This window comes from Bombina bombina, chromosome 3 (assembly GCF_027579735.1).
Source record: "Bombina bombina isolate aBomBom1 chromosome 3, aBomBom1.pri, whole genome shotgun sequence".
Classification (NCBI taxonomy): Eukaryota; Metazoa; Chordata; class Amphibia; order Anura; family Bombinatoridae; genus Bombina; species Bombina bombina.
The window spans coordinates 396,683,755-396,697,359 of NC_069501.1; the positions used below are offsets into that span (position 1 = coordinate 396,683,755).

General features: G+C 40.0%; 1 protein-coding gene and 1 pseudogene across 2 annotated transcripts in view; one reads left to right on the forward strand and one right to left on the reverse strand.

The window, feature by feature from the left end:
- Nucleotides 1-13,605, forward strand: part of NRAS (NRAS proto-oncogene, GTPase) — a 255,552-nt gene that overhangs the window by 161,890 nt on the left and 80,057 nt on the right. The window lies entirely within an intron of this gene.
- On the reverse strand, nt 6,884-8,381 carry LOC128653338 (high mobility group protein B3-like; annotated as a pseudogene).

Sequence of the window (13,605 nt, forward strand, 5' to 3'; positions counted from 1 at the left end):
CTAAATTCAAACATGGTGGCGCTGCGCCCATTACGTTATAGCAGGGTATGACAAACCCAGGTGCCAGGGAGCCATTGGTGCCTTCAAATTAAGCCCTTTTATCCTGGTTTAGAGTCTCCTAGACACCCAACTTGAGCTTTGTGTAACTGGACTCTTTCAAGAACTTGCATCTGTGAAATACAATTCCAACTTTTATTTTATTGGTTTATAATGTGTGATTGATATACATATACACACTAATCAGCCACAATATCGTCAAAACGTCACCTGTCAAGAGGTGGGATATGTTAGGCAGCAAGTGAACATTCAGTTCCTAAATTTCTTGTGTTGGAAGCAGGAAAAATGGGCAGTAAAAAGATCTGAGTGACTTTGACAAGGGCTAAATAGTGATGGCTAGATGACTGAGTCAGAGCATCTCCAAAACAGCATGTCTTGTGGGGTGTTCCCGGTATGCAGTGGTTAGTACCTACCAAAAGTGGTGCAAGCAAGGACAACTTGCGAACCGGCGTCTGGGTCATGTGCACTGACGGCTCATTGATGCATGTGGGGAGCGAAGGCTAGCCCGTGTGGTCTGACTGCAAAGAAGAGCTGAAATTGCTATTAAAAATAAATGAATGTTGCCCTAGATAGTTTGTAATTTTTGTGGTTTTCAGATTAGGCCTGTATTTTTTTATGATGAAGCACATACTGGTTCTGTCCCCACTACTTTAAAATGTTAGTTCATTAGAAGCTAGATCTACTTTACACTTACCTACTAAAATTTAAGTGTGTTTTTTGCTCAGCTCTTTTATTGTTGTGTGGATCATTTCATGCATTCTAATCAGACTTCTGCTGCTTTTGTTTCTAAAGGTATCTGTCCTCCCTCTGTTCTGTACAGGGTAGTTTTTCAGTTTTTGCTCCAATTTCTCCAACATTGGTGTGTCCGGTCCACGGCGTCATCCTTACTTGTGGGAATATCTCTTCCCCAACAGGAAATGGCAAAGAGTCCCAGCAAAGCTGGCCATATAGTCCCTCCTAGGCTCCGCCCACCCCAGTCATTCTCTTTGCCGTTGCACAGGCAACATCTTCACGGAGATGGTTAAGAGTTTTTTGGTGTTTAAATGTAGTTTTTTATTCATCTATATGTATGAAAGCCAATGTGTCTCCCCATTTAAATTTGTGTGATAATTGTGCCATAGCGTCCAAACAAAGTAAGGACAGTACTGCCACAGATAATGAAATTGCAACTTTGCATTTTGCCAAGTCAATATACTATAACACCAATATGCCAAAATGAGTTGGCACTTCCACCGGCAAATACACATGATATATATTCTTTCCCCTTTCGGATAATAGAAATGGGGGACAATATAATTATAAATTTCTGGAAATGTATTTTAAATGAAAAGGAAGAAAAAAAAAAAAAAAAAAGGGAGGAAGAAGAAAAATTCTTCTTTTTTTTTTTATTTTTTTTGGCGCGAATTTTAGGCGCAATTTCCACAAACCATCCCATTGGCTATCAAAACACACTTAAGGTGTAGAAGCCAGACAGCTGCTACCAGTCTTGAGAAAGGTCCCTGAGGACCGAAACGCGTTGGCTATACACTGGTATTGCAGCTCAGAATATATCTGGTGAGTAGAATACTGTTGTTGTCATTCTAAAGTGATTTTATTGCACTATGTCTATTTTCTGTACACTTTTTTAGGTACAGGAGGATATCCCATTACATTTGATAACCTTTTAAGAAGAGGAACATCAACCCAGCACTTTCTACACTCACATTTGGAATACTTAGAATTATATACACATTTTTTTGGAGCAATTTGGACTTTATTTATTTCACCAGGATTTTGAATCCTTTTTTATGACACATTTTTTATGACACATTTTTTACCACACCCTTTTATATTACACACATTTTTATACACACTTTTTAGGTGTACACCTCACGAGAATTATTCACTATCACATATATTATATTCCTTCCATATGGGTTGCTGATCACAACTCATATATTTTTTATATATTTTTATTCATTTTTTCATCTTTTCAAAAAATATTTAATATATTTTTTATATTTTTTACATTTTTTCACCTTTTTGATTTTTACACCAACTTTGGACATATTATTTTTATTTTTATTTTTTTTGGATTTTAACCTTGAACATTTGCTTTGGACATTTTGATATGGGACTTAAACACTTGTATGTTACATAGGACATAACTTCTTGGACATTGTATGGGGCAATCTATTTTTAACTGTATTTTTAACTGTCAGTTTATGTTAATAAAATGTTTGCTTAATACATTTTAATATCACAACCTATATATATATATATATATATATATATATATATATTTTGTTTTTAATCTTTTACCTTTTAAGTACTTTTTCACATGGTTTTATATATATTCTTTGTGTAACACAATATTATATATTAACCTTGATGTATACACATTCCTAGTCGTGGACACCATCTTTAGCAACCCAACCCTCATCTGAGGGTAGTGTAGCGCTGTACCTTGGCATTTCTTTTTGCCCAAGATGATTCCTCAGATGAGGGGAGTAAACATGAAAGCTGAACCTGATGTTGTGACATTTGAATTTAAATTAGAACATCTCCGCGCACTGCTTAAGGAGGTGTTATCTACTCTGGATGATTGTGACAACTTGGTCATTCCAGAGAAATTATGCAAGATGGACAAGTTCCTAGAGGTTCCGGTGCACCCCGACGCTTTTCCTATACCCAAGCGGGTGGCGGACATAGTGAATAAGGAGTGGGAAAAGCCCGGCATACCTTTTTGTTCCCCCCCCCCTATATTTAAGAAATTATTTCCTATGGTCGACCCCAGAAAGGACTTATGGCAGACAGTCCTTAAGGTCGAGGGGGCAGTTTCTACTCTAAACAAGCGCACTACTATTCCTATCGAGGATTGTTGTGCTTTCAAAGATCCTATGGATAAAAAATTGGAGGGTTTGCTTAAAAAGATTTTTGTACAGCAAGGTTACCTTCTACAACCCATTTCGTGCATTGTGCCTGTCACTACAGCAGCGTGGTTCTGGTTCGAGGAACTAGAAAAGTCGCTCAGTAGAGAGACTCCATATGAGGAGGTTATGGACAGAGTTCACGCACTTAAGTTGGCTAACTCTTTTATTTTAGATGCCGCTTTGCAATTAGCTAGATTAGCGGCGAAAAATTCAGGGTTTGCAATCGTGGCGCGCAGAGCGCTTTGGCTAAAGTCTTGGTCAGCGGATGTGTCATCCAAGACAAAATTGCTTAACATCCCTTTCAAAGGTAAAACTCTATTTGGACCAGAATTGAAAGAGATTATCTCAGACATCACTGGGGGAAAGGGCCACGCCCTTCCACAAGATAGGCCTTTCAAGGCCAAGAATAAGTCTAATTTTCGTTCCTTTCGCAATTTCAGGAACGGACCGGCCTCTAATTCTGCATCCTCTAAGCAAGAGGGTAATGCCTCACAACCCAAACCAGCCTGGAAACCGATGCAAGGCTTGAACAAGGGTAAGCAGGCCAAGAAGCCTGCTGCTGCTAACAAAACAGCATGAAGGAATAGCCCCCAATCCGGGACCGGATCTAGTAGGGGGCAGACTCTCTCTCTTTGCTCAGGCTTGGGCAAGAGATGTTCAGGATCCCTGGGCACTAGAAATAGTTTCTCAGGGTTATCTTCTGGAATTCAGGGAACTACCCCCAAGGGGAAGGTTCCACATGTCTCACTTATCCTTAAACCAAATAAAGAGACAGGCGTTCTTACATTGTGTAGAAGACCTGTTAAAGATGGGAGTGATACACCCAGTTCCAATAAAGGAACAAGGAATGGGATTTTATTCAAATCTGTTCGTAGTTCCCAAAAAAGAGGGAACTTTCAGACCAATTTTGGATTTGAAGATCCTAAACAAATTTCTCAGGGTACCATCGTTCAAGATGGAAACCATTCGAACGATTCTACCCACTATCCAGGAAGGTCAATTTATGACTACCGTGGATCTAAAGGATGCGTACCTACATATTCCTATCCACAAAGAACATCATCAGTTCCTAAGGTTCGCCTTTCTGGACAAACATTACCAGTTTGTGGCCCTCCCATTCGGATTAGCCACTGCTTCAAGGATTTTCACAAAGGTACTAGGGTCCCTTCTAGCGGTTCTAAGACCGAGGGGCATTGCAGTAGTACCTTACTTGGACGACATTCTAATACAAGCGTCGTCCCTGTCAAAAGCAAAGGCTCATACAGACATCGTTCTGGCCTTTCTCAGATCACACGGATGGAAGGTGAACATAGAAAAAAGTTCTCTGTCTCCGTCAACAAGAGTTCCCTTCTTGGGAACAATAATAGATTCCTTAGAAATGAGGATTTTTCTGACAGAGGTCAGAAAGTCAAAACTTCTAAGCACTTGTCAAGTTCTTCATTCTGTTCCACGTCCTTCCATAGCGCAGTGCATTGAAGTAGTAGGGTTGATGGTTGCAGCAATGGACATAGTTCCTTTTGCACAAATTCATCTAAGACCATTACAACTGTGCATGCTCAAACAGTGGAATGGGGACTAAACAGACTTGTCTCCAATGATTCAAGTAGATCAGAAGACCAGAGATTCACTCCGTTGGTGGCTGACCCTGGACCATCTATCCCAGGGAATGAGCTTCCGCAGACCAGAGTGGGTCATTGTCACGACCGACGCCAGTCTAGTGGGCTGGGGCGCGGTCTGGGAATCCCTGAAAGCTCAGGGACTATGGTCTCGGGAAGAGTCTCTTCTCCCGATAAACATTCTGGAACTAAGAGCGATCTTCAATGCTCTCAGGGCTTGGCCTCAGCTAGCAAAGGCCAGATTCATAAGATTCCAATCAGACAACATGACGACCGTTGCGTATATCAATCATCAGGGGGGAACAAGGAGTTCCCTGGCGATGAAAGAAGTGACCAAAATAATTCAATGGGCGGAGGATCACTCCTGCCACCTATCTGCGATCCACATCCCAGGTGTGGAAAACTGGGATGCGGATTATCTGAGTTGTCAGACATTCCATCCGGGGGAGTGGGAACTCCACCCGGAGATCTTTGCCCAACTAACTCAATTATGGGGCATTCCAGACATGGATCTGATGGCGTCTCATCAGAACTTCAAGGTTCCTTGCTACGGGTCCAGATCCAGGGATCCCAAGGCGACTCTAGTAGATGCACTAGTAGCACCTTGGACCTTCAACCTAGCTTATGTATTTCCACAGTTTCCTCTCATTCCCAGGCTGGTAGCCAGGATCAAACAGCAGAGGGCCTCTGTGATCTTGATAGCTCCTGCGTGGCCACGCAGGACTTGGTATGCAGACCTGGTGAATATGTCATCGGTTCCACCATGGAAGCTACCTTTGAGACAGGACCTTCTTGTTCAGGGTCCATTCGAACATCCAAATCTGGTCTCCCTCCAGCTGACGGCTTGGAGATTGAACGCTTGATTCTATCAAAGCGTGGGTTTTCAGATTCTGTGATAGATACTCTGGTTCAGGCCAGAAAACCGGTAACTAGAAAGATTTACCATAAAATATGGAAAAGATATATCTGTTGGTGTGAATCCAAAGGATTCCCATGGAATAAGATAAAAATTCCTAAGATTCTCTCCTTTCTACAAGAAGGTTTGGAGAAAGGATTATCTGCAAGTTCTCTAAAGGGACAGATCTCTGCTTTATCTGTCTTACTACACAAAAGACTGGCAGCTGTGCCAGATGTTCAGGCTCTGGTTAGGATCAAGCCTGTTTACAGACCTTTGACTCCTCCCTGGAGTCTAAATCTAGTTCTTTCAGTTCTTCAAGGGGTTCCGTTTGAACCTTTACATTCCGTAGATATTAAGTTACTATCTTGGAAAGTTTTGTTTTTGGTTGCTATTTCTTCTGCTAGAAGAGTTTCAGAGTTATCTGCTCTGCAGTGTTCTCCGCCCTATCTGGTGTTCCATGCAGATAAGGTGGTTTTGCGTACTAAGCCTGGTTTTCTTCCAAAGGTTGTTTCTAACAAAAATATTAACCAGGAGATAGTTGTACCTTCTTTATGTCCGAATCCAGTTTCAAAGAAGGAACGTTTGTTACACAATTTGGACGTAGTCCGTGCTCTAAAATTCTATTTAGAGGCTACAAAAGATTTCAGACAAACATCTTCTTTGTTTGTTGTTTATTCTGGTAAAAGGAGAGGTCAAAAAGCGACTTCTACCTCTCTTTCCTTTTGGCTTAAAAGCATCATCCGATTGGCTTCTGAGACTGCCGGACGGCAGCCTCCTGAAAGAATCACAGCTCACTCCACTAGGGCTGTGGCTTCCACATGGGCCTTCAAGAACGAGGCTTCTGTTGACCAGATATGTAAGGCAGCGACTTGGTCTTCACTGCACACTTTTGCCAAATTTTACAAATTTGATACTTTTGCTTCTTCGGAGGCTATTTTTGGGAGAAAGGTTTTGCAAGCCGTGGTGCCTTCCGTTTAAGTAACCTGATTTGCTCCCTCCCTTCATCCGTGTCCTAAAGCTTTGGTATTGGTTCCCACAAGTAAGGATGACGCCGTGGACCGGACACACCAATGTTGGAGAAAACAGAATTTATGCTTACCTGATAAATTAATTTCTCCAACGGTGTGTCCGGTCCACGGCCCGCCCTGGTTTTTTAATCAGGTCTGATGAATTATTTTCTCTAACTACAGTCACCACGGTACCATATGGTTTCTCCTATATTTTTCCTCCTGTCCCTCGGTCGAATGACTGGGGTGGGCGGAGCCTAGGAGGGACTATATGGCCAGCTTTGCTGGGACTCTTTGCCATTTCCTGTTGGGGAAGAGAGATTCCCACAAGTAAGGATGACGCCGTGGACCGGACACACCGTTGGAGAAAGTAATTTATCAGGTAAGCATAAATTATTATTATTTTTTTTTTTTTTAATGTAATACTGTTTTATTTTGCTTCAAAAACATTTCAGCATTCTAAACATAAAAAAAGAACATTGCAAATTTAAGTACAGAATGTTTTTGAACTCCCATTTTCTGCATTCATTCTTCACTTTAGTCAGGAAAGAAGTGTCTACAGCCTCAGGTTTAAAACTACTGCACTTAACTAAAAATAAATCCATACATTTCTCATGCCAGCTGAACCCCTTTTGACAACTAATTGCAGAATGCTAACTCACTATATACAGAGACAACTTTAAGCTAATTGACGCCCATTGTAGTGTAATTTGAACTCCATGTGCATTCCTTTGGCTAGAATGGCAAACCTTAAAAAGGTGTTAAAATACAGGGAAGTTTTAAAACCCTGAGGTACCAACAGCTCCAAAAAATATGCACCATAGTAATTGTGTCTATTTTGTTTTTACAGAATAGATATGTACAGTTCATAACCCAGGATTTTCTAATCAATAACCATTTAGAAACACCTTAAATTAAACAAAAGAAATGCTTGAAACATCTTTTAAATGCTTTGATACACCAACAGCAAAGTGCACAGAGTGAGGAGAACACTAGAGCGCCGTATTTAAAAATGTTTGGAAATATGTTCAACCTTTATAGTTTCGTAGTGCTCATTTTACATTGCTACATAATGTAAGCAAGTTACAACTCCCAAGAGCATTATATTGAAACTATGACATCAGAACCAAGTTTTGCAATTAACCCTAAGGGCATGTCATCTTGAGTAAGATGGCCCAGTCACAGATGGTGGTTCCCCTACTCTATGGTATTCACATGGACAGAATGTACATCCTTTATTCATCATCTTCTTCATCCTCCTCCTTCCACTCCTTCATCCTCGTCTTCATCATCTTCATCCTCTTCTACCTTTTTCCGTACCATTTTAGCAGCTGCTGCTTTAGCACCATCCACTTTTCCTTTAGATTTATAGTCAGCAACATCCTTTTCATATTTTTCCTTCAGTTTAGCTGCCTTGTTGTTGTAGGGCTGCTTTTCACTATCAGTAAGATTGTTCCACATCTCTCCCAATTTCTTTGCAATGTCACCAATGGAAATACCAGGGCTCTGAGATTTAATTTTGGGACGGAATTCTGAGCAAAACAGAAAGAAGCCAGATGGTGGTCTCTTGGGAGCATTGGGGTCCTTCTTCTTCTTACTTCCTTTAACGGTTCCAAAGTCTTTCATTTCCCTATCATATCTCACTTTGTCAGCCTACGCCAGATCATCAAACTTTGACTTCTCCTTGCCTGACATGATCTTCCATCTCTCAGAGCATTTCTTAGAGAACTCTGAAAAATTGACTGGGATTTCAGGGTTCTTCTTTTTGTGCTCCTCACGACAAGTCTGCACAAAGTAGGCATAAGCCGACATTTTGCCTTTTGGCTTCTTCGGGTCACCTTTAGCCATCTTGAGTCTGTATTGTTCGCTCGTGTGCTCCGCAAGGCACGCCGCTTGCTTCTCCAATTTTTTTTTTTTTTTTTATCTGAAATGTTGGTGGCTATGCCTCCTCCAAGTAAGTGTAAAAGTTATGTTTCTGATAATCCCTCATTTAGCTTATCTTATTTAATTAGATCTAAGTCTGGTAAGATGCATGTTTAAGACCCTGCTTTGTCTGATTTGCTCTCAGAGGGTTTGGTATTTTTGGATGATTAGTAGTTGATTTCTGATCAAGATCTAGAATCATACTTTTTTTCTGTTTTTAACCTGAACAAGGATCCTCAGGTCCCTGAGTTAAACTCTGTTATGCAATTGGTTTTGCTTTTTTAAACCTACTGCTAAGTCACTGGTGGTTTTTCCGGTTCCAGGTGCTATCTATAAAATCTTTTTAAAAGTGGTCTAGCCTTGCATCCCCTTTAATTCCAGCTTTTAATATTTCAAAGGTTGTTTCCTTTTTTACATAGACCTTTGGGAAACTATACACAGAAAACCCGGCAACATACCACAGAAGTCGGACAACAATGTCAGCTCTTGGTTATGGGGGTGCAAGCTGGTAGCAGTGGAACCAAACCGCCGATCACAATGTATACAGAGGATAGCTGCACTCAAAGCTCAGCTTGCCTTGCCTTGTGAGACATGTATCTACTGGTTTGAACTTGTTACGTCTAATGCTTGGCCTACAGTCTGGAGAGTAGACTGACTCTCATAAAACGCACCAAAATGTTAAATTCCATGCTTTCAGCGACACAAACAAAACTTGATTACAAGGGGCTTTTAAGTATGATGGTTTGTGAGGTAAACAATGAGAAGTGCATGATGTCCAGATGTGAGACGTATCCGCTCATTGAACAGGTTTGTGAAGTCGTCATGAAAGATTGAAGAATATGAAACCTATGAAGAAGAAAAATATAAACAATGGTTATCAAAAGACCATGTCAATTTGTAGAGCTTGTCATTTATTGAAATGCACAAAAAGAAAACCTAAAAGATGAGTGCATCATCATGGGTGATTTCTTAGAAAACTTTTCATTTGTCACACAAGATAAGATCCAGGGCTATTCAATACCTCACTGGCATGGGGAAATCACACATTCTTTGGGATTACTGTTAGACATTGTATTGTAATGTAGGAGTCTCTGTTTCCCATTAAGACCACTACATATTATAAACATTTCTCATGGTAAAATTTGTTTCTAAAAATTTAAGGGCCTCACCGTACCGACCTGTCTTCTTAGAAAATCTCACCTGAGCGGCGAGGTTTCAAATATCAGGCCCCCCAGTCTTCCACTGGATCATAACTCGAGCTACTTGCCACCCTATTGTCATATGTTTTATGACTGAAGGTAAAATAGAAAGTGAAAGCTATTGTGTAATTCATTAGAGCACAAAACTGTGCTCTGCGGCACAATATAAGAATAGGAAAAACTTTATAATCCTTTTGCCACCATGAAGACGACTTTGGTTTGAAAGCAGAGGGGCACTTTCCACTTCTCATGGGAAAGGTCCATATGATGGTGTAGAAGTGGTACGGTGAAGCGGTCTGCAGCATACCATAACCAATCACTTTGTAACCCCTTTTGAAATGTATGAATATTGTAGATCAAATATCAAAGAAATTACCTTTTGATAATGATCTACAGAAACTATAGAAGGAGCTGAAAAATTCCTTTAGTCTCGATTTGTCAAATCCAGTGCAATTGAGCAAACTAGATCATTCCAGTTTTTTTGCAAGTACAAGATAGGTTTGTATGTAAGTTGGAACAGGCACTTTTTTTTTTTTAGGTGAAACTAGCCAAACATTATTTTTAGTTTTGAATAGCATAGATAAGTTTGTTTTGCTATCTGTGCCCCTGTTCAGCAAATTTCACATCACTTTTTGTCCTTGTGGCAATTTGATTCCGACTATTTTGGGTTATCCTGGAAAGAAGGATTGGCGATAAAGCTCTATTTTCTCAGTTTTTAAGTACGAGTTGTACTTAAGTCGGATGTCTGTAACCCGGGTACTGCCTGTAGACAGTTTTAGACATCTCAATCTATGAACTTCAAAATAGTACCACACACTGTATTGCTCCCTATTGTGTGGTGTTTGTACAATAACAAATGATGGATTGGCCTTGTACTTAAAGTTGCTGTGCTCGAGTTGAGTTCAACATAAATTTCTTCTACAAAAATCGGCCAGGCTCCTAAGCTTTACATTCATTCTTAGAACAAAGAAAAATTGATTAAAGGATTAAATTAGAAAGTTGCTTAAAATTGCATGCTCTCTCAATCATGAGCTACCTAATTCAATAGATATATATATTTTTTTAAATTGGTCCTACATTGACATATTTTTCAAATTTTTGTATGATTTTCAGGAATTAAAAAAACACAAACGTAACAAGCTGATTTTTTCTCTTCTATACTACCCATGGAAGGTTACCCCAGGAAACTAAATCAAGTTGCTACTAGCAGTCTTTCACTGAATTTTAAAGGCGTAAATATGTTAAAAAAAAAAAAAAATGGGCGGGGGTGGATGTTTACTCATATTTAGTCAACCATAGAGTTAGAAAGTCTCAACATATCACAAAAGTTAAATATAACATTAAAAAGGAACAGGTGATAAGCTTTCCAAAGACACCGTGTGGAGTTGCATAGCTCTTATAGAAAAAATATGGGCAAACCAAGAATTACCTAAAAAAGCAATTTTATGCTACCCTTCCATGCAACAAGTAATTATCTATATCTCAGGAAAATATTTTTATTTTTTTTAAAATATGGTGTTTTGTTCAAGAAGGCTGACAGAAAGCACTACTATGTTGATGCAACCAGCGTTTGTATATTTGATATGGAATGACCCTAAAGTTGTAAAATTGAAAGCTCTATCTGAATCATGAAAGGGGGGGGGGGAAATATTTTCTCTTGTAAGATGTATCGAGTCCACGGATTCATCCAAACTTGTGGGATATTCTCCTTCCCTACAGGAAGTGGCAGAGAGAGCACCCACAGCAGAGCTGTCTATATAGCTCCTCCCTTAGCTCCACCCCCCAGTTATTCTCTGCCTGCTTAACTGCTAGGAAGGGCAAAGTGAGTGTGGTGACAAAAATGTTAGTTTTTATTTTCTCAAGCAAAAGTTTGTTATTTTAAATGGTACCGGTGTGTACTATTTACTCTCTGGCAGAAAAGGGATGAAGATTTCTGCAAGGAGGATGATGATCTTAGCATTTTGTAACTAAGATCCACTGCTGTTCTCACAAGGCTGAAGAGTACAGGAAAACTTCAGTTGGGGGAACAGTTTGCAGGCTAAACTGCATTAAGGTATGTTCAGTCTATTTTTTTCTAGACAGACTGTGTTATTTCTAGAAAAGGCTGGCAATATCCCCATGAGGGAAAGGCAAGCTGTATTCAGTAAAAGAGGAATCCAAGCTTGCATAAAGGGCTCATAGTTACTGGTGACACTAATAGGAAAAAACGTTTTGGTTTAGTTAAAAATAAAACTTTTTTTGAGGGACTTTAAGGGGTCTTTGTGGCTTGTTTAAGGGTTATTAACCCACATGGCTAGTTTAAGAAACACTCTGTGGTGTTTTTTAGGCCCCATAACTTCGAGTGAGGTGAGAGGGGCCTATTTTCAGTTGCACAGTTTATTTACCTCAGAAGCATCCAGCTACTTCTCCAGAGATTCCTGCTGTATTTGAGGGCTGTAAAGAGTTTTTTCCCCCCACAAATCCGTTCTTAAAGGGCAGGTAGGCGCCACAGCAGAGCTGTGGCAAGGTGCTGAACATTTTACCGGTTTTGAAGTTTTTTCAATCCTTTTTTTTCATTAAGAGGTTAATTGTTTATTTGCATAGTTGTGCAAAGTTACTAAGGCTTTATGATGCTACTGTAAAAATTTTGTTGTGTTTACTGCTTTTTTACACTGTTTTGCAGAGTTTGTGCAGCTTTTTTTCTCTTAAAGGCACAGTACCGTTTTTGTTTAAAGTGTTATTTACTTTGATTAAAGTGTTTTCCAAGCTTGCTTGTTACATTACTAGCCTGTTTAATATGTCTGACACCAAGGAGAATCCTTGTTCTATGTGTTTAGAAGCCATTGTGGAACCCCCTCTTAGAATGTGTTCCACTTGCACTGATATGTCTATAAATTATAAAGAGCATATTTTAGCACTTAAAAATATTGCAATAGATGATTCTCAGTTAGAAGGAAATGAGGGTTTAGCATCTAGCTCTCCCCAAGTGTCACAACCAGTAACGCCCGCACAAGTGACGCCAAGTACCTCTAGTGCGTCTAATTAATTTACTTTACAAGACATGGCCACAGTTATGAATAAAACCCTCACAGAGGTTTTCTCTAAACTGCCTGGTTTACAAGGAAAGCGTGACAGCTCTGGGTTAAGAACAAATGCTGAGCCGTCTGACGCTTTAGTAGCCGTATCCGATATACCCTCACAATGTTCTGAAGTAGGGTTAAGGGATTTGTTATCTGAGGGAGAGATTTCTGATTCAGGAAAGACGCTCCCTCAGACAGATTCTGATATGACGGCCTTTAAATTTAAGTTTGAACACCTCCGCTTATTGCTCAAGACGATTGTGACCCTATAGTGGTCCCAGAGAAATTGTGTAAAATGGACAGATACTTAGAGGTTCCTGTTTACACTGATGTTTTTCCAGTCCCTAAGAGGATTGTGACTATTGTTACTAAGGAGTGGGATAGACCAGGTATTCCGTTCGCTCCCCCTCCTGTTTTTAAGAAAATGTTTCCCATATCTGACACCATACAGGACTCGTGGCAGACTGTTCCTAAGGTGGAGGGAGCTATTTCTACTATTGCTAAGCGTACAACTATACCTATCGAAGACAGTTGTGCTTTCAAAGATCCTATGGATAAAAAATTAGAGGGTCTCCTAAAGAAAATTTTTGTAGTTAAAGGTTTTCTTCTCCAACCTATTGCATGCATTGTTCCTGTAACTACTGCAGCTGCTTTCTGGTTTGAGGCTCTAGAAGAGGCTCTCCAGGTGGAGACTCCATTAGAGGATATTATGGATAGAAATGGCTAAATTAGCGGCAAAGAATTCAGGTTTTGCCATTTCAGCACGCAGGGCGTTATGGCTTAAGTCCTGGTCTGCTGATGTTTTATCAAAATTTAAATTGTTGAACATCCCTTTCAAAGGAAAGACCCTATTCGGGCCTGCACTGAAAGAAATTATTTCAGACATCACTGGAGGGAAAGGCCATGCCCTCCCTCAGGATAAAACAAATAAGAT